At 41.9% G+C, this 25672-nt stretch overlaps 1 protein-coding gene and 1 long non-coding RNA gene across 2 annotated transcripts in view; both read left to right on the forward strand.

Annotated features, from left to right (window-relative positions):
- The first annotated feature begins 824 nt into the window (after nucleotides 1-824).
- On the forward strand, nucleotides 825-20991 carry LOC138719942 (uncharacterized). Its single transcript, XR_011337345.1, has 3 exons — nucleotides 825-891; nucleotides 9998-10061; nucleotides 20854-20991. It is a non-coding gene; the product is annotated as an uncharacterized lncRNA (long non-coding RNA).
- Nucleotides 20992-21047: 56 nt separating this feature from the next.
- Nucleotides 21048-25672, forward strand: part of MRTFA (myocardin related transcription factor A) — a 506306-nt gene continuing 501681 nt past the window's right edge. Inside the window, exon 1 of the mRNA XM_069855425.1 lies at nucleotides 21048-21115. The gene's annotated coding sequence lies outside the window, so the exon portion shown is untranslated. The remainder of the gene's footprint in view (nucleotides 21116-25672) is intronic.

Consider the following 25672-nt stretch of genomic DNA (forward strand, 5'->3'; position numbering starts at 1 on the left):
GACCTCATTGCTCTCTACAACTACCTGAAAGGAGGTTGTGTAGAGGAGGGAGCTGGGCTCTTGTCCCAAGTGACAGGGGACAGGACAAGAGGGAATGGCCTCAAGCTCCACCAGGGGAGGTTCAGGCTGGGCACTGGGAAAAAATATTTAATGGAAAGGGTCATTGGGCACTGGCAAAGGCTGCCCAGGGAGGTGGTTGAGTCACCTTCCCTGGAGGTGTTTAAAAGACGGGTGCTGAGGGGCATGGTTTAGTGATTGATGGGAATGGCTGGACTTGATGATCCTGGGGGTCTTTTCCAACCTAGCGATTCTGTGATCTTGCTGGACAACTAAACATCATGTCTGGAGACTGTCAGCATGTTATGTCTTGATACAAGACAGATTTATATGATGAGATAATCAAACATACAAACCAGCTGCAGCAAAACTTATGAATTAATTCTCACATGCAGAAATACCCTCTTCCACCCCCCCAACCCCCCACCCTCCCTCAGGTCCCCGAGGGCAGCGCCGCCCCTTTAAGAGCGAGGTCCCCGCCCCCGCCCTCCCTGTGGAGGCCCCGCCCACCGATGACATCACCCCGCCTTCCCATTGGCCGCCCGCCTTCCCCTTAGCCCCGCCCCCTTCCATTAGCCCCGCCCCTTCTCGCCCCGTTCTCTTCCCCGGGCGCTCTCCTCCCATTGGCCGCGCCGCATGGCGCTCACCCGCGCCCCCGCGCGCTGATTGGCGGGACGCGGCGCGTGCCGGTCGGGGGAGGGCGGGGCGGGCGCTTCCGCGGTGGCGCCGGGCGGCGGCGGCGGCGGCGAGGCCGGAGGGCGGCGAGGGGCGGCGGGGGGCGCGTCCTCGTGTCGGCGGCTCCGCGAGGGCACAGCGAGATGGAGCCGTGAGCGGGTGAGTTCGGGAGCCCCGGGAATAGAAGGCGCGGGGTGGGAGGGGGGGGGCAGGTTCGTGTTAAGCGGGGTTCGTGTTAAGCGGGGTTCCTTCACCCATAGCTCGTCCCCGCTGTGGGTCGCGTTTAAGGGAAGAGGGATGCGCGTTTAAGGGAACAGCCCTGTGTGCCGGGGGTGAGCGGGTCTCCTTTGCTGTGACCGGGAAATCTCATATCGTGGAGGGCCCTTAATTTCCACATATTGCTCTCTGATTTCATATCCAGACATAATGAGCAATTTATTCACGATGAGGGCAACGAGGCCCCGGCCCAGGTTGCCCAGGGAAGCTGCGGCTGCCCCATCCCTGGAGGTGTTCAAGGCCAGGCTGGATGGGGCTTTGGTCACCCTGATCCAGTGGGAGGTGTCCCTGCCCAGGGCAGGGGATTGGAACTGGATGATCTCTGAGGTCCCTTCCAACCCAAACCATTCTGTGATTCTATGAATACTGTCCTGTCTGTGGTTATTCTAAGACCAGGGGGGTTTCAGATTTGCTGCTGCTTATAGCACGTCCTTTCTTGTACCACATTTGTTCAGACAATATCACGGCCTCTGCCGTAAAACTGCATCGTAGCCTAACCGTCAGTAGAAAATACGTTTTGAAGGCGTTAAAAATGTTTGCTTTCTTTGCTGGATCGTGGAAAGCAAAATGTGCTTTTTATTTCTCAGTAGGATTTGAAGACACAGGCCTGAATGTTTGGAAAATACAAAATCTAGCTATTCTGGGCTGAATCTGTCTATCCCGACATTTCCATCGTGGGCATTGCAAAAAAACCAGTATGCAATTCTGTCTTTATTTTAAATTTGCATTTGATATCAGGGCTAGTGAGCCATGGCATAACTGACTTGCTGAAAGTGAGCTTTCTAATTGTACATTGGTTTGACTTTCAGGTAGATGTAACCAACAAACTTTCAGCTTAGATTTCAAAGTCTATCTTGCTGCTTGCACAAAGCCCACTTGCAGACACTGTTAAGACCCACACTGTGGAACTGCTAGAAGTGTAATGCCTTTAGGTCTTCATAAGTATTTCTAAAAATACTTCAGTTATTTCTGAATATGAAATGAGAGGGACACCCATTTGTTCCCATTTACTGCAGTGATTAAGTGAGTGATCTAATAGTTGTGATTAAATAGAATCTAATAATAGATTTTAAAATAAGTGTGTGATCCAAAGCTGACTATGAACTCCTTTTCTGTTCTTGAGATTCATGCTTTATGCTGAAAAGAGAAAGATACTCGGGACTGAAAACACCATAAGCTTTCCACTTATGTCCTTCTTAATTACCAGCTATTAATATACTGAGTACATTTCAGTCTTTCCTCACTTATAATTACCAGATTAATACCAGATACCAGATGTGATTTCAGGAAAAGAGTAAAATATTGCTAGTTATAGCTTCTTGGGCATCATACTATTCTGTACAATATGCAAGTAGAGCCGTGTTTGCTGGTTCCAGCAGTTCCTGAAGCGGCTTTCATTTCTGTTCATTTAAGGCCATCTGCTGTAACATCATATGGGAGGAGAAAACCCCCAAATCTTCAAGCAATAAGCAGATCATGAAATAAAATGCAAAGAGGGGCAGTAAAGACATTTTGACTTAGGGCTAAGAGAATATGGGTTGTCCAAAAGCAGTCTTTAAGTTTTCCTCTCCTTGAATATGAAATAATAGGAAACTCTTGGGTTTGGGGAAAAGTGCTTACTTCTTTTTTATAACTCTGGCTTCTGCTAGTGTAGTAAAGCATCAACATTTTCCATGGACCCTCTTGTCCTTGAGCCTTCAGGTGAAATGTACATTCAGGCAATCGAGATACCCCTTAATATATTAATAATACTACTAATAAAGCTTTACTGGATCTCCTTCACTGTTGAGCCATGTTACATTGCTGTGTCGTATTTGGTGGGAGAAGAGGGAAGCTGTCCTAGATATTGGCGTGGATCAGAGTAAAAACAGTTTGGGTGTTAGAGCAGAAAGCAGATAATCTCCTGATAATGTTTTGACATCTGAAGAATTTAAGTGTTACACTCATTTGGAATGTGCGAGTTGTCTCCGTATATGCATTTTACCTCGAAAGCACAATTTATAGTAATTCTAAAAGTCTTCTGTCTTTAATCTTCATACTCAGCTCTCCTTCCTGGGTTGTGGATGATATAATTGGAATGTCTCAATATCTGTTTACTTAATGATAGCTCAGTATCATGAGTAAGACCCCTTTTGAAGAGTACAGTTGATTTCCTCTTTGTAAAAAAAGGTAAAAATTAGTAGATCTTACAGTTACACAATGCTCTTCCTTTAAAGGCTTTTTTTTTTTTTATCATCCGTGTCCTGAGGGTCAATGTCTTTTCCTGAGAAACTGTTGAAGAGGAAGCAGAAAAAGCAACTATTCAGTGGTCTGAAACCGTCGAACACATACTCTGGGAAAGCCAAATCTGATTATTTCCTGCTGGACACATTGCTGAACTGAGACTGAAAACAGAGGATGTGGTTACGTAGACATTTCTTTTAGTGGTAGCACCGTCTTCAACAGCACGTATTCCCATCTGCCTTTCTTTTTCCCTCCCCACTGTGTGCTGTCACCTCACTGGTGATGTTACGTCTGTGGGGCTTCATGCTGAGCTACACTAGAGACTCTGGTTTTAATCTATGTGCGTTCTATTCTTCTCCCCCTTGACCCCCAAAATACGAGGTGGAAGAGAGCTGAAGAAAGGCATATCTAGACTGGAGGGGAGGGAGCACAGCAGTGGATTAATAAGAGCTAGAGCTAAAGGGAGCATTTTTGGAACCATAGATTAAAACTCTTCCTATGATTCTTCTTTTATATGTGTGTGTCAAATGGATGAGTTTGTATGAATTCAGAAACTCATTCCTTTGTCAAATACTCTGTTCAGCCCTTCAGGGACATTGTGTGTAGTTAATATGTGTGTATATTCTACCTTCCCTCCTTTGAGTGCTTTATGGAGTGCAAACACTGTTAAGTGCCTTCTTCCAGGGAAACGAGTGGCATTGGGGTGAGGACAGTTTACATTACCAGGCTCAGGTATGCCGTGGCGGTCAGTCAGTGCCTTGAGATTTTTAAATGTAGGTTGTCCTTGTGGAGGGCAAACGATGCATTCAGCTTAGACAGGAATCTGCCATCAGTGTGATACCGTGTTTTCAGATGTTAAGAAACAGTGCCAGTGACAGTATCTCACTCTCTTTGATCCTTTTCTATTTCTGATACCAGACACTTACTTTCCACACAGGTAAATTTTAGAATCTGGCACCGAGTGAGGTACTGCAATTAGATTAAATTAAAACATTAGATTAGATTGGTTTATATTTCAGAAATTGAAGTAATGAATTTAGTTTGTGCAGCATTCCTTTCCCCTTCCATCCCCCATTTTCTCGTGTGTATGCAGCATCATTATTCTTGAGTGAGGTATTTTAGATTTAGGCACGCAGCCACATTGATAACATCTCTGTAAGGAGGTGAAATTTAACACACAGTCACAAGTCTTTTTAAATCTTGAAAGCTAAAGGCTGAGCTTTTAATTGGGGATTTTCTTTTGCACCTTAACCTCATGCCATCCATCTGCTTTTGCTCTCCTACCGCAAACTAACATGTCGACTACTTCTACTTATCCTTCTTAATTAACTTGTGCTCCCTATTTCAGCTTGTTTTGGCCCTGCTGATCCAGAAAAGCAGGGTTTTTGTGGAGCACAGCAGAAGCGTGGTGGCTCCTGTTGCATGCACCAGCATGCTGTTTGTTAGCAGCTGATCACTGGGGGCTGCGTCTGTGGCGCTGAAATAAAAATCTTCTCTGGGATTCAGTCAGGAGCTGCTGCTGCTGTTGTCTCTGCTTGCTACGGGTGCATTTTTATGTGTGTACATACGACAACGCAGGAGCCTCTGGCATGAAGCAATGCAGAAAATTCCCTGTTTTGCCATCTTCCAGTGAGGCAAATAAATGTGCTGACTACACATCCTCTTCAGACTGCCTTCGTCTTAGGAGACTGAAGTGATGCATCTAGTTCTGTGAAATTCAGTTTGTTTTGGGACAGGATTCTACGTCACTTCTTTCAACATCAAATTCATGCTTCCTGTAATGTATGGCAATTATGACTACTCCTACCCACGCTAAGGAGGGGGGTGCATATATACCGCGATTCCTTGAGTTTCTACCCTTTCTGTGGTTTAGTAGAGATACCGAGGATATGTCTTCACTGCAGGATTGATCTATATGGGTGACACCCTATTGAGGCTTACTCAAATGAGATCATCCTTTATGTGCAGCCATACCCATGTTATCACGAACTCATCCTTTCTGCGACTGTTTGTGTGTGAAAGTACAGCTCTGAGCAAAGATGAGGCAGGATTCACTTTCTGTCAGTTATGGGGAACTTTTTCTCCTTCAGGAAGGCTTTTGGAAAAGTACCGAGAGACTCTTGAATTATTTTATTTATTTATTTATTGGTTTTGCCCTCTCTTCTGATTGTTATAGTGCTGTAAGAAGTTTCCCAGCAGAATGTGGTTACAATCTGCATTGTAACTTAATTTCTATTTATAGAATCATAGAATAGTTTGGGTTGGATGGGACCTTAAAGATCACACGGTTCTAACGCCCCTGCCATAAGCAGGAGCACCTTCCACTGGATCAGGTTGCTCAAAGACTCCATTGTGTAAGTTGGACCCAAACCTGGGTGAGGGGGTTTCTCTCAGTGATCGATAGGGCCAAGTTAATATTAGCCTTAATATAATTGCATCTCTAAACTTGCTCTCATACATCCTGTCAGGCATGCTTTACAGGAACAGATCACTTGGAGTCTGCATCTTTCCAAAGCCTTCCTCTGAGAGGGAGTTGGGCTGTTAGAAAGACAGGATATGAATTCTGCTTTGCCATGTACAGATCAGACTTGCGAACCATGCCAGTGAGTTTCTGTGTTGTTCAGACATGCTCAAACTCCGAGTCACCAGTGAAGGCAATAAGCCATTGAAATCACTGGAATAGCAGCCATTTGGCTTGAGCATGTAAACACTGACATATAAACATTTCCACTGGATGGAGAAGTTTATCAGCAAGATGAGACTCCTGCATTTCTTAGAGATGACACTATTTTTTCTTCAGAAAAATCTGAGACAGTAGAGTTTTGCCTGCATTGAGTATATAGCAAGAGGAAAAAGGAGGGTTGGAGGAATGTTATAATTGTACTGGCAGCAAAGAATAACAAAAGCAGTTTAACTGTGGAATTTTGCCAGAAAATGTTTCAGTTATCAGATTAATCTTTGCTCACTTGCTGCAATATAGAAGGAGCAGTAAAGAGCTTGTCTTTCATTATAGTTGTAAGGCTGTTCTGCTGAGTTTTGGTGAAGTCTGACTTGTTATTTTGAAGGTGGGGTGTGTCTGTGTTTTCTGTTGTGTCTTCCAGCTGAATTGAAATTCCATGAGATGGCTAAATAAGGATAATGATAGAAATACATTATACGTGCAACATCTCTTAGCTTAATGACACACAAATTGGAAAAAAGTTGATAACCATCCGTTGCAAGCCAGTTTATCTCCTACTTGGGGTTCAGATAACTAAGCAGTAAATTGCACCCAAGATTGAGCAGGAACGTCGTTAGCAGATAAAACTGAAAGTTTTAAAGTTGACCCTTTATTGGGCAGAATATCTGGAATAAAACTTTAGTTCTTAGTAGAGAAAGAAAGATAAATATATGCTGTGCTGGAGGGTGAGTTGTGTGTGGGAGTAGAGGGATCTCTGGACACCTGAAGAAGGCTAATGGAAGTGCTGGAAACATGGGAGAGGTAAATAAACTGAAGCAAGGAACTCATTGAAATGATTTGTCCGTTTTCTGAGTGTTTGTTGGCATGTATACATGCACACACACACACAAGCACACATGTTCTTTTCTGAAGGATGGTGCTAAGTTTTTACAACAATGCCAAAAATCACTGAGTGTGTTTGTGTATTTATATGTATTTTTTTAATCTTCAGGCTTACCTTAAGAGGCAAGACTTCAAGGTCTTCCGTATTGTGCCAGGTGACATCTTTGTCCCACCTGATGTCTTGTGTTGCCCATTTGCTAGTAATGGAAGGGATGTGGAGCCGGGGATGTACAGAGAGGTTCTTCGCCCTTCTGCCTCACCCTGCCAGCTGATTAGGGATAGCCTGGTATATTCTTCAGTCCTTGAGTAGTCAGCAGTTTTTAATTTTGCCAGAGAAAAACATGCTGAAGAAAATACAAAGATTTTTTTTTTTTTAACTGGGTATGGAGTCCCTCTTCTGTAAAAGACTACAAGTGCCCTGTATCGGGTGGTAAGGACAGGTAGGCCAAGAATTGCTCAGTGTTGGAGCTGTCTTGACTCACATGAGGTTCAGGAGAACATGCATCTTAAGTGCTGGAAATGAAGTGCAGCAGCATGATGATTGTCCATCTTTATCAGTGCTGTTGCAGTCTTAAATTGGAGGAGAATATCCAATGAACTGACATTAATGGAAATTAGAGATTGTCCAGGAGACGTCTTCGAATGTGATGTGTCTCTAACTTTTCTGCACTTTCATGCGTGAAAAGTGGTTTCAGGGGCACCCTTGTCTCAAAAACCCAATCCAACAACACTAAAATAATTTAAAAAAAAAAAAATCCCACTCAAAACAAAAAATGCCAAAAACTTGCTTTGGAGTAAAGATTTAATCAATAGATCCATTTCACTCACTTATAATTTATGGTTTTAAAGTACAGCACCACCACAAACAAGCACTCCATACCTAAATTTTGATATTATGTGCTTAATGCTGTAAGAAGAGTGCTCCAGCAACAGTATTTTATCAGAATATGTAATAAGGAACTTTGTTCATCTAATAGGAATATCAAATGCTTAACAGCGGTCAGTTGTTTACTGTCATTATGGAAGACTTTTCTTGACTTCTTGAGGCCTTTTTGCCTTTTAGGAAACCTAGGATCTGCAATGCTGTAAAGAGAACATGTTAAGTATTTGCTTGGCATTGTAGCCTTTAATCATTATCTTAGGGCAACGAGGTGAAGGATCTGGAGAACGAGTCTTCTGAGGAGCAGCTGAGGAACTGGTATTGTTTAGGCTAGAGAAGAGTATGCTGAGGGGAGACCTTACTGCTTTCTGCAACTGCCCGAAAGGAGGTTGTAGCGAGGTGGGTGGATCTCTTCTCCCAAATAACAAGTGATATGACGAGAGGAAATGGCCTGAACTTGTGCCAGAGGGGGTTTAGATTGGATATCAGGAAGAATTTCTTCACTGAAAGGGTTATCAGGCACTGGCACAGGCTGCCCAGGGAAGTGGTTGAGTCACTGTCCCTGGAGGTGTTTAAAAGATGGGTAGACAAGGTGCTCAGAGATGTGGTTTAGTAGTGGGCAGGTGCTGCTGGACTCAATGATCTCAAAGGTCTTTTCCAACCAAAGGATTCTATGATCTCATTTTAATTACAGTTGTATCAGTTTGACTGCTTTATTAAAAAAAAACAGTTACTTATTATGAGTTCCCATACTAAATTAAGATTTCAAGTGATTGTAAGTGATTCTAAATATTGACTTGATGACAAATACTATAAGAGGTGACAGAATGACTTCTTGATTCTGTGACAGAGCCGTGGTTAATGTGTGCTGACACATTTCATTCAAAGAAACATTGAAGCAGGCTCTGAAAGGGGTTGTAAGGGAAGCTTCTAAAGTAGTAGCATCCTTACTTTTTTTTTTTTATTTGTATGAGTATTGTAAATCTCTCCTGCTGCAGGTTGTTAATTGGAGGCTAGTTGACCAAGCAGATGTGCAATTCATTACCTATAGCTACTTATAAATGGCTTCCTTCTTTTATTTTTTGGGGATCAGGGAACTCTTTCAAATGTTGTGATATGCTGATTATCATAGAATCATAGTATAGTTTGGGTTGGAAGGGACTTTAAAGATCGTCCAGTTCCAACCACCCTACACCTTCCACTAGGTCAGGTTGCTCAAAGCCTCATCCAGCCTGGCCTTGAACACCTCTAGGGATGGGACATCCACAGCTTCTCTGGGCAACCTGTTATCCAAGCTTATAGTTGTGGTCACTCTCTCTTCAAAGAGATTGGTCCATCTAATTGGTCTTATTCACTCTAATGTTAAAAAGTAATATACAGCTTATTCTAATTCACCCCCACCCCGGCTGTGTTAATACTTGTGTTCTAAGTCCATCTTGTTTGAAGTTTGTATTTGGGGAGGTGCCTGGGTTTCTTTTAGTTTCTCTTATTGACAGAATATCCTGGCACCTCAACTACAATTCCGTGGTTTTGATGTCTAGGAAGCCCTAAAATCTAAAAAGCTCAGAGGGGAAAATGTAATGGAAACTTCTGTTAAAACTTTCGTACCATAATTTGCACTTTTTTTTAAGGTGGTTAAGGAAGTAGGACTGAAAGTATGGCAACCAGAAATCAGCTTCTTCCCCTTTTTGTTGCTGTTTGAGACAATAATCTTCCAGAGCCTCCAAAGTAATTATTTTCTAGGCAATTGCTGCTGTGCATGCATGTGAAAACGGTATTGCCAGAGAGAAAGAGTGTGTTACTTCAGTACAATTATGCATTTTTAAGGCGTGAGGACTGGTTCGATCTTCCCTGCCTCCAAAATGAGATTCCCATTGCAGTCTTGACAAATCTCTGAAATGTACTTGTTTTTGCCTTTCCTTGTTATTGTTTGGATGGATAACATGGTGTAATATACTAGTCATAACAGTCTCCAGCTTCTACTACCCAATGTTTAAGAATGATTTCAGTACAAGGACTGAGTGTATGATTTGGTGAACATTCTGACTTAGTAAATCTCAAACAACGATTTCTTCAGAACTGACAAACCAATAGTCCTGAAGTGAAAGTTCTGCTCCTCAAGTAACCTGATTATATGTATGCAAGCATGGTGGTCTTACAGTATTTTTTTGTCCAATTGCTGTTGTGTATGCTGAGTGAATTAAAGATCATATGAAAAAAGAATTCATAAGAAAGGATTTTGCTCCTCACTCTTAAAAATGGGCTGTACGATTTTTTTTTTTTTTAAGATCTCTTGAGTATTTGTGTCCTCTTTTCCCTTTCAGTGACTGAGGAGAGAGCTGCTGGCATGGAAGTGAGCTGGGTTTGTCCGTGGGAGCTGTGAGTAAGGTATGTATTGTGTTCTCTTCACTGTCTTTAGTCTGTGCCTTTTTGGTTTTATATGCTGAATTGAAATTTGCTTGTGCTTTAAACACGACGGATAGTAGCATATTAGAAAAGGAATATTTTGAGTTTGTATTAGCATCAGGTGTGACAACTGCCCAGTAAGCGCTTTATAGTGTAAGAGTATAAATTGCACACTTATGCCCTTTTCGCTGCTACCTAGCAATTGCTCAGACTTCTCACAAGTTAGCTGGTGCCACGTTGAAAACATTTCTCAGTCTTATTGATACTTGGCTCACTAGACTGATTTATTCAAGTTTATAAAGGCAGATAATTGTATCTATACAGTAGAATTGTTATGTCTGCAAAACTGTAACTGAGCTTACTGTGATAGGGTAGCACTCAAAACGCAGGATGATATATTCTGACTTTTTCTATGGTCCCAGGTGGAGTCTTATAGTAAAGAATAGAACATGTTTTAATCTGTTCTAGTGCCAGAATGAAAGTCTTGGTTTAGATGTCCTCCATGTGCTGGCTCTTAGTATTGTTGCTTCCAAGAAGGAAGTAGTGAAGGTTGAATTAGGTATCCTTTGAATGGGCAAAGAACAGCAGCAGTACCGATTCCCTCATCCCTCCACCATCTTCTATACCCACATTCATTAGATTTACGTGTTAAGGAGCACCTCTTGAGTATTTACTACTTCTGTTCAGTAAACTGGTTACCTGAGTAATTACCTGTAGTAATATTGATATATGATTCTCTCTGAATCACTGAAGAAAATTCTTTTCTGTTTTTCAGTAATGGGGAAATCCAAGGGTGGAAAGTCAGCTCTTGTAGGGGAAAAAGGGAACAGAAGATCTAGTAAATGAGTCTCAGTTGCTGGTCTTCCCACTTAAATGAATGTCATGCTGTGTAGCTGCATTAGGCGATGCCAAAAAATTCAAAGAAATTTGGATTCCACACCCAATGTCCATTGGTGGGGAGGAGAGGCAAAGTCTATTCAGATTGGTTTAATTTCTGTAGACGGTTTCATCGTGTCATGACTGAAGAATGTGACTGGGGTCAGAAAATGTCTTGCAAACCATTCCAGGCTTTGGTTTTTATACTGTACCAAACATGATGTAACTGAAAGCTGTCACTTTTCAGTGTGCCCTGCTCTTTTGGGTTTTTGAGGGGGATGAGATGTAATGAACCTGTAGCTGCAGGCTTCAGATTGCTAGCACAATGGGAAAACAAGCATGTTTCAAGGTGTAGCTTTCTGTCAGAACAGCAAGCTGAATTGATTTGCTCTGTGGCTGCAATGCCACCAGATTTGAAGCTGGCAAAGTGAGAATTTCAAACTGAGGTGAGGTGATACAATACTGACCTGTACTCTCAATCACAGCCCATGGTCAGACTGAATTAGATAAAATGTAAAACTACTACCTCAGACACACAAAAGTAAAAAAAACCCAACACCTTAGCATAAACTCCTTAAAATTCTCAGGTTCTGCAGTTGTGCCTGCTGCTTCGTGTTGACATGTACACTTGTGCCAGGAACTGAACTGACTGAAATCTAACTGCTTTACTTTTGGTTTATTTCCTTCCCCCCCTCCCTCCTTGAAACTTATTTTCTTTAATTTTAGTCTAGATTGGTTCCCTAAGATATCATTCCTTCCTTGCCCAAGTCACCACTTTGCTATGTCTTAAGTCATCCAGTTCTTGCCCAAAGTTCAAATCTTCTGCATTTGGAAATGCATTGTATCTTCTGAGGTCTTATTCCTGCTCTCTCCTTTTCTAATGACTTTCTCATCCCAATCTGCCCTAAATACACATTCAACATGAGTTCCTTCATGCTTTCTCAACCCCTCAGTTTTTCTGCTATGAATTTGCAAGGCAAAGCTCACATCTGGCTGCACATCGTCAGAATTCCCTTTTCTAGTTTGCTACAGGCTGCCTGCATCCACTGGTTGTTGGCATCTGTTGCCGCGTGCCTTTGCTGCTGGCTGAATCCATTGCTTCATCTTCTTGCCCCTGTGGGGCGGGGAGGAATGCTCTGCTTCCGACGTGAAGGGGATTTTAAAAAATGCATCAGATAACGATTGCAAGGAAGTCTGTCAGAAAGTGGTGTAAAACAGGCAATCCCTTTCTAAACACGCCGTAGTTCATCGTGCATTTCTTTGGCACCAGTGCAGGCTGAAACAGCTTGCTCCCTTTCACGGCTCCCTCTGTTTTGCTGGCATAGCTGTTTCTGTGGCCATGGTGAGCCACTCTCAGGAACAGATCCTCCTGGAAAGATGTGGGTTTTTTTTCAAGATTATTTTTCATCTGGTCCGGTACACGTTGTCTCCCTAAAATTTATGTTAGCTTCGTGACAGGGGAGGTATGAGGGTGGGAATGTGTAGCAGACTGCTGAAGCTGGCACTGCTGCTCAATGTTTGTGTGCTCTTTGACATTACAGTTAAGTTGATCTTTCAGTGAGCTGCTGTTGTGAAGGCTGGTCGAACCTCTACGCAGCTGTGCGCTCCTGCTTCTTCCTTTAAATCAGAGCTAGTGCTTTTGCAGTCACAGAGCACGTCCAGTGAGCTGGCTGATCCTGTAGAAAATGGTTTCTAATCTTTTGCAGAGTTAATGGTCTGCTGATTCAGCTGACCTGAGTCACCCCGTGGGTGCACACTCATTAGATCAGACAAAAGGAAAGCAGCAGGAACCAACAGTTCGGTAGCAGAAGGCTGGATTCCTCTTTCAGTTATGATGTTGAGCTATATCACGATCAAGGCCTAAAATATAGAAGTGTACCCATTGGCACATGAGGCCTGAACATTACATCTTTTTTGCTCTCTTTTGTTCTTTGAGCTTCAGTAGAAATTGTTATTGCTTCAGTAACCATCATTTTTGGTCTCTCAAACTAGATGACTAATTCAAGACATTGAGAGTTGTGATAAAATCATGTGTCTATAAACTGCTTCACCAGTTTAAGGCTCTGCATCCTCTGGAATTAGAAAAATGTCTTCCTCAATCATGATTTGAACCTTAAATGGGGAGCTCATTCTTTCTCAGCAAGGATTGTTTATTACAAATATCATTGTGAATCTCAAAGCTAGCTTTGGTATTATCAGTTGTTCTGTATACCCAGCGTTCTATGAGCTTGAAAGCCACAAAGTTCCTCCAAATACATATTGAATCATGAAAAATATTTCTTAAAAAACATCTGGAATGCTAAACTACATTCTTAGCCTGATATTTGTGGTTTTAAGAAATGGATGTTTGGTAATGATTTTTCAGGGTCTCTTAAAGACTTCCTATCACTGCTGGATTGAGTAAAACAAATGCCAGTGTCTTATGAAGGAAGTACTTAGGACTGGAGAAATACAGTTCTTGATGAGTGGTTGTTAAAATCACGTGGGAGGTTCTGTCTACAGCAGCAATTATGCAGTTGATTGCTTTGCACTAGATATGTTCTTTGCATCTTTTCCCCCTGAAGTCCTAACATCTCTATGCAGCTGTTGATGCCTTTTGTCTGATAACATTTATTGCCATTTTCTTGCTGGTCTGAGCAAGTTTTTTGACTCTTGTACTGATAGATTTGCTGGAGGCGGTAGTAGAGAGGCTTCTGGTGATGGTTCAAAGATGTCCTCTCTTACCGTAATGTCACTGGCACAGTACACAAACGGATTTGGATTCTTCAGGTCTGGTAGCAAGTTGTGCTCACCCATGTTCTACCAGCATCTTTGTTCACGTGTGTTGCAATCTTTGCATTTTTAACAGGGGCTTCATAGGATAGTGGCCTGTGAGCATGGTAAAATATGGACAGTTTACTCCTCCCAAGCACTAGTTTTAATCCAGAAAGAATTTGGTTCGTTTCTGACTGCTTTTGCCATCCCTCTGCCCCCCTTAATTACTGTGAAAGTGAAGGAAGTTGAGGACTGGTTCATTTTGCAGAAGGCAAATGCATGTGGAATATGTGTTCTAAAATAAAATCCCGTAATCTAAGAAGGTCTCTCTTTAGTGGTCTGTATAGTTTGGATTCTTAACTTAAGGTGGCTCCTCAAGAGCAAGCATTGTCTGGGTATAGTCTTCGTGATGCTTGCCTTGTTGCTTATTGTATTGTATGGGCAGTGTCTTCAGTTTAGTTCTCAATTAACTGGAGATGTAATTCTGCCAACAGCCACATTCTTGGATTAAGCTGATTGGTGGCAAACTATGGGTTTTTTTTTTTTAACGTGGCCTTGGAGGTCTTCCCATTGGTGACTCTTCTTTGCTGTCCAAAGATAAAAGGAGTCTCTCACTCTGATCATAGCTTCTCAAGCTAATGTGATGCTTTGGCTTCCATCTGCTGCAAATGTTACGTCTCCTGGGTTATTCTTTTGATTGTCTTCTCCTGGGTTATTCTTTTGATTGTCTTCTCCTGGGTTATTCTTTTGATTGTCTTCTCCTGGGTTACTCTTTTGATTGTCTTCTCCTGGGTTACTCTTTTGATTGTCTTCTCCTGGGTTACTCTTTTGATTGTCTTCTCCTGGGTTACTCTTTTGATTTTCGTGACCTGGGGAGCTTTAGTTGCCTTTGGGCGTGTCATGGCATTGTCTTACTCTCTTCTCACTCATTTCAAAGATTCATCTGCTTAAAGCCACTTTTGCCCCAAGATTGCCTGTTCTGTTGGCTGGCTGATCTTGGCTGGCATAAACATTTAATAGAAGACTGCTCTTAAGTTTAAAATATAAAACCTGTCTTCTCAAAATAGCCCAGCTGCACACACATGCTGTTGCTGTTAGGTGCTGGAGGTTGCTTAGCAATTCTTAAATTGGTAGGAAATTGCTATTACCCTGGCAACTCAGCCCCAAAATGCAAACATGGGAGAGCTGTTTATAGAGGTGTCCTTGGTTGATTTGGGAGTTGTGCTCCTTTTATTTTTTTTTTTCCTGTGCCCCTCTGATTTTTACTTATTTTTAGATTAGTTTTGTTTCATATGTTTTACTCTGGTTGTTGACATTTCACGTCAGGGAAGGTGGTACTTTCATAGAATCACAGAACAGTTTGGGCCAGAAGAGACCTTAAAGATCATCCAGTTCCAACCCCCATCCATGGGCAGGGGCACCTCCCACTGAACCGGGTTGCTCAAGGCCTCATCCAGCCTGGCATCGAACATCTGCAGCAATGGGGCAGCCACAGCTTCTCTGGGAAACCTGTGCCACTGCCTCACCACCCTCACAGGAAAAAATTTTTTCCTAATATTTAACCTCATTCTCCCCTCTTTCAGTTTAAAACTGTCCCCCCATATCCTATCACTGCCCTCCCTGATAAACAGCCCCTCCCAGCTTTCATGTAATTCCCTTTCAGTACTGGAAGGCTTCTAAGGTCTCCCAGGAGCCTTCTTTTCCCTTAGGTAAAGAAGCAAAGACCAACTCTCTCAGCCTGTCCTTCTATGGGAGATGCTCCATCCCTCTGATCATCTTCATGGTCCTCCTTTATTCTTTGGTTCATTTAAAACTGTTGAGATCTTGATTATGCTATGAGTATGTGAATGTTGTCAAAATCAAGAGGAGTCTAAGGAATGAAAGCTACATAGTAACACAATAAGGTTACATTGCTAGCAAAAGTAGCCATCCTATTTTATTTTGTTTTAATTTCCTTGTGCCTCATTCTCCCTCCTGCTGGCCCAAGGTTTTGTGTGTCTGGGTGGCAAGCCAGATCAGGAACTGTAGTAGTTTGTGTGCGTGTGTGGCCAGGTCATATTTAACACAGGTCAGTTCCTTGGTCCGGTTCAGCCTGTGCTGGCCCACAAGAGGTGAGGATTGGGCAGGCTGGAGTGTTCCTTTTGTTGGCAATGCCAGTTTAGTGTCTAACCAGAGGATGTGGTCTTATGATACAGCTAAGTTGATCTAAGCTAGCCCTTGCCAAAAGGGGAGGTCTTGGATGCATGCCTTTGTTGCTTCCTTGTGCCAACATTGGTGCTTGTCTGGCCTTATGATGAGATGATTAATGGAGCTAAAATGGCAGGAAACTAATCCTAATCCCTTCTCCCCCTCCCAGTTTTCTTTTCACTTAGGTCCATGAACTGGTTTACTGTGGGTCAGACAGGTTTCAGAACTGCATGTGTCTGTCTGCTTTGAGCTATGCTTTAGGAATTCTGGATGAGCAGCTTTGAGAAGTTTCTATAAGTAATTTTGTCATATAGTGAATGCAAAGTATAATAATTTTTTCACCAAGAAGTAAGCTAATCAGATTTACTGTGATGTAGTGTTGGGATGCACCTAAAAAGCTAGTATGTAGAAGTTGCAGAGCAATTTAGTCTTTGTAGTTTGCTGGTTTAATAAAGATAATATTTTCCCAAGAATTCTTTTTGTCTGTGGTTCTTAATCTTATCACAAAATTGACTCTGATGTACTTGTCCATCTGAAACTGAGGTTTGTTAGATGTCCCCAGAAGTCGGAAAGGGATAAAGATTATTTATATATATAGGAGTAATGTGTAATGTTTCTTTGTAGCAGCTCCATCATCTCCCTAGTGCTGTGGTCCATGCTTGTGTTGTTGAGGCAGTGTTTTTTTGTTTTAGAGCAACTTAATTCAAACACTCCTGGCTCCTGTGAGTTCACTGTTGTCCCTGCAATATGGTGACGCAGCTGTGTTTGTAGTTGGCAATGGACTAGATTGGAGAACTGATTAGCTGAAAACTAGCCTTTTTTTCCTGGATAAGTTAGGTTCCCAGTTGGAGAAGGGGCAGCGTAGGGACAGAAATGAGCAGCTGGACAGCGGAGAACTCAAGGGTTGCTTAAGCTGGTGTTGCTGTTGTAGAACATCTGTGAGATCACAGGCACTCGTGTTCTGAAAGCGGCTGGCCCAAAAGTAGAAAAATGCCATGGTAATAAGCTTTTGTCTGGTTAGGCAACAGATAGAAATCCTTGAGGGCACTCACCCTGAAACTCTTGTTGAGGGTAAGAAATTCTTGTTCTTAATTCTTGTCCATCAGCTTTTGGATGACTCACTGAAAGATCATGATATGGCACATTTCTTTATGGGAAAGTTTCTGGTCTGTTCAGAAATGACAGGAAAACAAACATTTTAAAATTTTAATTAGGTTTTAAATATTGATGTGTGTAACTAACTGATTGATCTTTCTTTACAATGACAGTTATAGGGTGGCATAACTGTCTGGGAAGTCTGAAACCAGATTTACTGGTGGTTACGGGAAAGAATTCCATGCCTTTCCCAGAACTTCCAAATAATGTAGCATGGATGATTATAAATCCTCAAAGCATCTTCCAAATCCCTCTATGTCCTCATTAGACTTGTAATTGAAAACATTAAAATCAAACTTACCCAATTATAGTTTTTATGGTAGTCTTGTGGACTGGATGCGTTTTTTTTTTTTTTAAGTGGGAATATGTTGCATGCTAAGACTTTACATTGCTCTGAAAAAAAGTCCTCTTTCCCTTAGGTAGTGGCTAGATATTTGGATGGACTAGTGATATAAGCAGGTTCTCTCCCCTGTGCTGTGTTGGCACAAGCGTTGGGGTGGTTGCACAGCAAACTGCACCAGGGTCCTGATTTAGCTGGAGTGTGAATCTGAAAACCAGCTTTTACACCTGGGTCAGTTTTCTTAATGGTTTATCAAGTGTCACTGCTGATTCTTGTGCTGGCCTAAAATGGGAGGGGATGTGGAGGAAAGAGAAGGCGAGATTTCCTAGTGCATTTAATGGTTCATCGCCGTTTAGTTTCATTTGAGTTACAACTCTGCTTGGAGTAACAGAATTGTTATCCAGGCTGTTTAAGATGCACAGGGTCAGACTGTGACTTTTTGCATTGTTTGTCAGTGTTCCCCTTTGCTGGTTCAATTGTGGCATGTATGGAGGAATCGATTCAGCTGAAAATAATGTAAGGAAAATTACATTTCAGCTGAATCAGCTTTCTGATACGATTTGCAGTGTCGCTATTCAAGCAGCACTGCTGGCACAGCACAGGACATAGTGGCAGAGCAAGAATGAATGACAAGCCAAAGTTTGCTTAGGCTGTGTTACCTTTGATGTGGGGGAAACACCGAATGGCATGCCAACTAGGATTAAGAAGAAGATACCTTCTGCCTCTGTCATCTCCTGCAAGAGTTTGAAAACCTACGGATCTAGGCACAGTGCTAGTAATAATCCGTCCCCTGTGCTGAGGTTCCATCGGACAATTTACTGGAGAACTCTGGTTTATAATCCCAGCAACAATTAACACCGCTTGGTATGGTGTTGCTCAGGCTTACAAAGTAAACTGGTGGGTGAGTGCTGATCTCCTGCTTCACTCTGCATTGTGGCTGGCTAGGCTGGACTGCTTTTACTGTAGCTTGGTACTGTGCTTTTGCATCAAGGATATAGTTTCAGTGGACCAGCCAATGTGACTATACGTAGATTAGGAAAACAGATTCTATTTTACAACATTGTTGTCAAAATGGTGTTTGAACTAGGTGCCCCATCCCTGGAGGCGTTCAAGGCCAGGTTGGATGAGGCTTTGAGCAAGATGGTCTAAAGGAAGGTGTCCCTCCCCACGGCAGAGGGTTTGGAACTGGATGATCTTTAAGGTCTCTTCTGACCCAAACCGTTTTATGAAATGCGATTTCAGGTTACAGTCTCCTGTTTAAAAGAAAATCCCAACATGTCAGAGGTTCCTTAGTACATTGCTGTCTTCCTGGTTGAAGCAGATCTGACTTCTTGAGACACATCAAGTTTTTTTTCTCTTGTGGGAAGAGGAAGGGACTCTTTCTTTCTAGGGTGGACTGAGGGTGGAAGATTAAGTCTTCTGCCATTCCAGATCCTTGCTGGGTGGGTGCTAGATGTCTGTCATCTGCGTGTGGATTCAGGCCTGGCTGCACTTATCAGACCATGTGGGAGGATATAACCATCATGTGGTACCAGGCAAAATGTAATGTGTCCAGCACATCTCCTTCAATAAAGCAAATTGGCTTTGGCTCCTCTCAGAGGGTGACAGCAGCTGGACAGCCTCCTGACTGAGCAATTACTCTTCCTCTTAGCCCCTTTCCACAGGCCTCCCACCTTACAGTGACAGGGCCTGAGGCCAATTTAATTGGTCGTGATTTAACTCTTTCCAGCCTTTGCAAGAATTGTTATATCATTATTCTAAGCCTGTGGTTTCCAGATGTGTGTTTCCAGGCTTTCTGTATATATTGTAAAAAGGAGGGCACAATCCTATTTTATCTCTTTGCAAATTACTGTCACAATTTTCTCCCAAAAGGATATAAGCGACATTTGCTTTGTACAGAAAATATATAAAGGAGGGAGGGGGTAGGCATTTTCTAGCTGTGTTGTAACTGAAGTAAAAGCAAATACTTCATATGGCAGTAAGATTTGGGTCAGTCTCATTTGTTTTGTTATAACAAGTGCCGATTTTGGTTGGTGGGTTTTATTTTTTACCTCCACCCTTCCCTTTCTTGCTTCTCTTCAGATCATGACGCAAAGTCCAGGGAATTAATGGATGAAAAGGCATGTGGTCATTACCAGTAACTCTTACAGCTGCCCTGAATATACATGGAACCGGTTTTTGAAACAAATGTACTACCACTTCTAACTTTGTTCTGAGTATTACAGAGCAAACATTACTGTTTAGCTGAAGTATAAAACTGAAGTGGAAGTGGGGAAAAAGACTATTAGAGCTACTTTATCAGCTATTAACGTGTTGAATGTTGTCACATTCATTCGGCTTAGTGATGAGTGTTAAGTAGGGAATACTTAATAAAAACACTTGTATTGTTAAAAACATTGCTCCAAGTTTATGCTTTCTTACTGATTTCTAGATGATTATCCTGATATTTTTTACTTTGTTTCTTTGAAGCTTGCTTTACCTGCATCTTTTTGAAGCTGAAGGTTAATATCTGGAAATAGCTCTTGCTTGATAAGTGACCACGGTGAAGCAGAGTTATGTAGTGGTAGTCTTCTGAGTTTAAACTGGTTGAAACAGCAGTGTACGAAGAAAGCAGGAGACTTCTGTCTTCATTAATCAAACCCAAATATGATTGCCCTTGTATAATGTCCGTTACTGTTTAAATGTTGACACAGTAACCATCTCACTGGAGAATTCCAGCTGGTTTGTTTCTGCTTGAATTACTGAACATAAAAGAATTTTAATTTTAACATAGTGGTGGCTTTTAAATATTGTTTAAGGAATTACAGAAATATCATGAAACATTTAAAAATTGCTTATTTCATTAAAGCCCTTTATATATTGCACATTTCAGTTAGTGTAGCTGAGGTTTTCACAGGCAAGCTTTCTTGTTTACTTCACAGGAAATATTTTCTTGGATTCTATTTCAATGAGAATAAATGGGAATGAAAGAACGGGGCAAATTTTTTTGAAATGCAAATTTTTTTATTTGAAAATCCTCATTTGTTTTACTTGGCTGTCCTTCCAGGCTTGTTATGAAGGATTACTTCACCTGACTGAATTTCAAATTGATGGTTGTCCTGTAAAGCGGTACTGTTGGTTTAGCAGGGCAGTAATCAAGAGTTCAGCAAGGTTCTAAATAGGCTGACTTCACTGGAACAGCTCAATCTATGTCTTCTCAGGATTCCTAAAGTACCAGAAGTTGAGAATGTTCTCATACCTTTTAAGAAAATGATGATAATTTTACTGGTAGTTTCTGTGGCGATGCTGTTGGAAGTTTATGCTAGTTTATAAACAACTCCTGACTTCAGCAAGTTTCAATCACAAATTGGATTTGAAAGAGTACGTTCCTCTTGAATATCGAGACTCCATGATGAACTGGACATATGAGTTAGGACTCTCATGTGAGATCTACTACCTTTTTATTTTTGGTTTGTCTTGCAGGTTGCCATCACGAAAGCCAAAGTGGATTTCTCCGGTGTGGTGTGCCTGCCCCCTTCCGTCATTGCTGGAAATGGGCTGGACGGAGGAGGGGCTGGCGAAAATGATGATGAGCCGGTGCTGGTGTCACTTTCGGCGGCCCCCAGCCCTCAGAGCGAAGCTGTTGCCAATGAGCTGCAGGAGCTCTCCTTGCAGCCCGAGCTGACCCTCAACCTCCATCATGGCCGAAACCCCAACCTCCCTCCACTCAGTGAAAGGAAGAATGGTGAGTGGTAGAGTGCACTCATGTCATACGTCCTCCCCAAGGAAGGGCTGTGGTGGTGTCATGGCACGTGTTCTGATGGCAGGGCTGCTTCTCATTACTCCTTGCGATATTTTATTTGTATGGAGAACGAATAATCTAGAGTTGACCAAACTGATTTGCGTTGTTCAGTGGGAAGGATTCATGTTACTGCCTGTGGAAGTTCCAGAGAGCTCCAGTGATAATTGTTTTAGGTTATTGTTTTAGGTGAATACCAGAAACAACTTCCATGTGCTTTGTGTTGACGGTAAGCTTTGCAAAGCTGAGACAATCACTCAAAGGAGGTGTTAGCTCATCTTCAGACTGTAGTCACCTTGGTCTGTACTTAGCAAGGGTAACTTCCGTACTGCAAATGTCTGAAAGCTTCTGTCAGACTTGTTAGAAGGAAGGACAAGACCTAGAGTTAAAAGTGAAATATCCAGCAGACCTTCTAATCCTAGAGCGAGAAATGACCTGCTGATGTTTCTTAAGTCATGGGTACCTTATGAACAGCTATGGTGTGAATCCCTCTAACCATTTGGTGGGTGAGAGCAGAGTGGAAAAGTTACAGGGTCACATGGTGACCAGAATTCCTGCTTTTGGACAAATGTGAACTGTCTAACACTCAGGGTCACCAAGCTACCATGAAAGCCTTGCATGTTCAGCTCCATCCTGTGACAGACTGATGAAATCATTTGATAATTGGTAGCTTCTGTTTGTGAATTCATTTTGGTGATCCCCTTTCCCTTCAGCTTCTGAGATAAATGTTGGTAGCTCTTGGTAATCTGAAGGTCTTGCTAAAGCCTGAATTCTTGCTATCAGCTTTGCCTGAAAGATACTATGGATTTGAGCATGGTTGGGTCCTGGGTGCACCTTATAGTGTTGAACATTCCCTGGAGTCCTCAGCACAGGAAGGCCATGGATCTGTTGGAGTAAGTCTAAAGGAGAGCCACGAAGACAATCAGAGGGCACCTCCCGTGCGAGGCCAGACTGAGAGAGCTGGGGTTGTTCAGGCTAAATAAGAGAACTTCCAGTACTTAAAGGGGATCTACAGGAAAGATGGGGAGCAGCTCTTTATCAGGGTGTGCAGGGATGGTATGAGGGGTAATGGTTTTAAGCTGAAAGAGGGGAGATTTAGATTAGATATTAGGAAGAACTGTTTCCTGTGAGGGTGGTGAGGTACTGGAACAGATTTCCCAGAGAAGTTGTGGCTGCCCTGTCCGTGACAGTGTTCAAGGCCAGGTTGGATGAGGCTTTGAGCAACCTGGTCTTGTGGAAGGTGTCGCTGCCCATGGGTGGGTGTTTGGAACTGGATGATCTTTAAGGTCTCTTCCAACACAAATAATTCTATGATTATTGCGTGTTGCATTATATGCACTACATAGAGTTCATTGCACAGTGTATTGGAAATGCTGGATGCTTTGGAGTGGCTTTATAGCCAGAACATAATGCTTATAGTAACGTGATGTAGAATATGTGAACAGTAATTAGGATTGGAGGGATACCTCACTTGATGTGCCTGGTTCTTTAACTCCAGAAACTGAGCATGTCCTTTTCCGAACAGTGTATGTGTTTTGCTAGTTGTTAGAATTAATTAACTTCAACCAAAAGTATTGTTTTTAGGAGGATAAAAAGAATTTCCTCAATCATATACATCATACCGTAATTATTTAATTGTGGTCATGTATGCAGGCCTTAAAAATGGAGAAGCTGGAAAATGCAAAAAAAAAAGAGAACAAAAAGCTTCTATCCCTTAATGTTCGCAGTCCTGTAAGTATAAGATAAAAATTAACAGATGGAGATGAGGATGGTTGTAGATAAAAGAGGAGAAACTGGAATATTAGTTGGCATGGTAAACTGTAGTCTTGGCACACCTTGACTAGTGATAGACATGATCGTTTTATAGTTATGAAGCCATGGATAGATTTCAAATGAAATTTAACTGAGGTAGTTTTGAAACTGATAGAGGGCTTGAAGGCAGCTTGGGAAAAGCATAGGAGCCTTTGTTTCCAAAACCTGACATCTGGCCACCTGAAGGTGACGTGTTGAATTTACTGGAGCCAGGGTTCTTCTCTTCTTAGCGAATAAGATATGATTAAGGGTCCTGAACTGGGAAGAAGCAGTTTATCCTTGATGCCACAGGGAAAGGGAAACCAGTGTTGGGAATGGGTAAGAGTACCCATTCCTAAGAGTACTCTTTCTCTACTAAGAGTAAGTAGGGAAACAAAACTTGTAGTAGCACTTTAATGGATACAAACAGGACACAACAGCGTTTGTTATGGCCAGAGGAGAGGATATTCTGGTACAGAAATAAAAGGATCTATGTGAATCAGTTGTTTGGATAGGTTAAAAAATTGTTATCTTGGGAATATTTTACTGAAATAGATGGTTTTCCTCTATCAGAATCATATTTTTATGGAGTCAGCCTTGAAACTGTAAGTGTGGGCTTCAAATCTGTTTGACTGGAACAGGTAAACGAGATGGGTTGAAAAAAGTATTTGCAAACGAACACCTCTGCCCATACCTTTTTCCAAAGAAAATGAGGATATTCCCGGAAATGACTCATTAGGTGGGTCTCTTCAGAGCTGATTCTTTATCAGGGCTCAGCACAATTGTAGGAATTTTACTGCTGGAGGTGCAGCTTTTCAGACGAGGCATAAAGTCCAAAGTCCCTGATCTAGACTACCTTAAACTTTCACGGTGTGAGAGCATACTTGGCTTGGTGAGCTGTTGAGAAATGAAGCTGATGCATTTTGAATTAATAAACTTGTTTCCACAAACGGGATCTTTTCAGTTATCTCAGGGTAGAGATAAGCTGTTGAAAGCTGCTGAGCTTTTTAAAGCTGTGCTTTTAAATATTGTATATCTTTGTTGTTGTGCCTTTTGGTTTCAAACCATGTTAAAAAAAGCTCTTAGAACTGATCTGCCAGTTGAGATGGCAATCTGCTTAAACATTTGAGCAATGCAAAGAGGTTGTAGAAGCATATCTTGTGCAGTGAAACTGCTTGTGTGATAACTTGCCAAATTCAAGGTATGAGGAAGATTCAAGCTGAGTGGTGATGAGAGGGCAGGAGATGGTAAATAAGAGACTGGCTGGAAGCTGCTAATCTGTGTCAAAGGGTCTCCTGTTTGCAGTTCTAGACAGGCACTGCTGACTCACAGCTAACTAACTACTTACACTGAGGCTTCTGACAGGTTAACCCTTTGGCTAACTTTTTCTTAGAGAAGACTTTGTTTATTTGTAGATGTCTGTAGAGAAATACTACATGGATTTGTACTGAATTTGTTACTTCAGGCTGTGGTTCTGGAACATAAACTATTAGCTGAGTTAAAATAGAAATTTCTTGGCATGTGAAGCATCATGGAATTATGTATCCCATGGGAGAACTGGGAGTGCAGTCCTGTATGCACATGATGCCATATGTTCTAGGACAGTGGATTCCTTTTTTTTTTTTTTTCTGCTCTTGGGGAACTGAAGAGCAGCAAGAGACGTTTTCTAGGGGTTTTCTTGTTGGTTTTGTTTCATTTCAGACCCAGATTCCTCCTCTTGTTGCAGCTAAACATTATCCTTATAGGTGTGTGAAGTTACAAGGATAGGCACACCTAGATAGATATGTGTAGAGACCTTAACCATCATGAAGGAATAGTTGTTATTAAGTTACACTGAACTAAAATGCAATAAAAGCTATTAAGGATATGTGTTGAAGTATTGGAACGTAACAAGCAGATAGGAAATAATTTCTTGTGACTTCAGTGAAGGGAAGTTTTATGTGGTAAGGTGTTGGTAGAATATTTTGACACAATTGTTATAGAATCGCAGAATGTTTTGGGTTGGAAGTGACCTTAAAGATCATCCAGTTCCAACCCCTTGCCATGGGCAAGATCAGCTTGGTCAATGCCTCATCCAGCATGGCTTCGGAGGTCAAGCTTAGTGAAACATTTAAGGTGTAGTTATTTAATTTGTCTTCATGCTTCACAGTGAACTTTCTACCCCAAATTCACATTCCTTCTCCATTTTGCTTTTGTTCCTCAAGACCTCAACTTTCTTTACCTATGAGAGATTGCCTGTGACTGACTCATTTGTTGCCATGCAAGGCAAAAAAAGTCATTACAGAGTCATCTGAAGCTCTGAAGTGTATCTTGATTTTTCTCAGTCACTTGTACTAACATGCCAAGATAACTTTTCCCTACCCTTAGGGCTGGATTAGAGCAAGGTCATGATGAATATGTTTACAAAAAAGGGGAAAAAACAGGTGATCAATGTAAAAATCTTATGCAGTTTGATAGTTTCTGATAAAAATTGTCCTTCTATTTACCTTTCATTTACCATAATTGCTCCGCTAGCTTATTGACCCTTTCTCTTGACTCATTTTCCCCAGATGAATTAATAGTTGTCTTCGTCCAGAGATAATGAAAAACATTTTGTTAGGAGCCTGCGACAGTCCGTGTTTCTTCTCACTGTAAGCTTGTTTAAGATGAGGTAACAGTCTTTGGAATGAGCCGTTGCATTTTATGATCACAGGTTTGAACAAAACTTGCACC

This window comes from Phaenicophaeus curvirostris, chromosome 1 (genome assembly GCF_032191515.1).
Source record: "Phaenicophaeus curvirostris isolate KB17595 chromosome 1, BPBGC_Pcur_1.0, whole genome shotgun sequence".
Taxonomy (NCBI): Eukaryota; Metazoa; Chordata; class Aves; order Cuculiformes; family Cuculidae; genus Phaenicophaeus; species Phaenicophaeus curvirostris.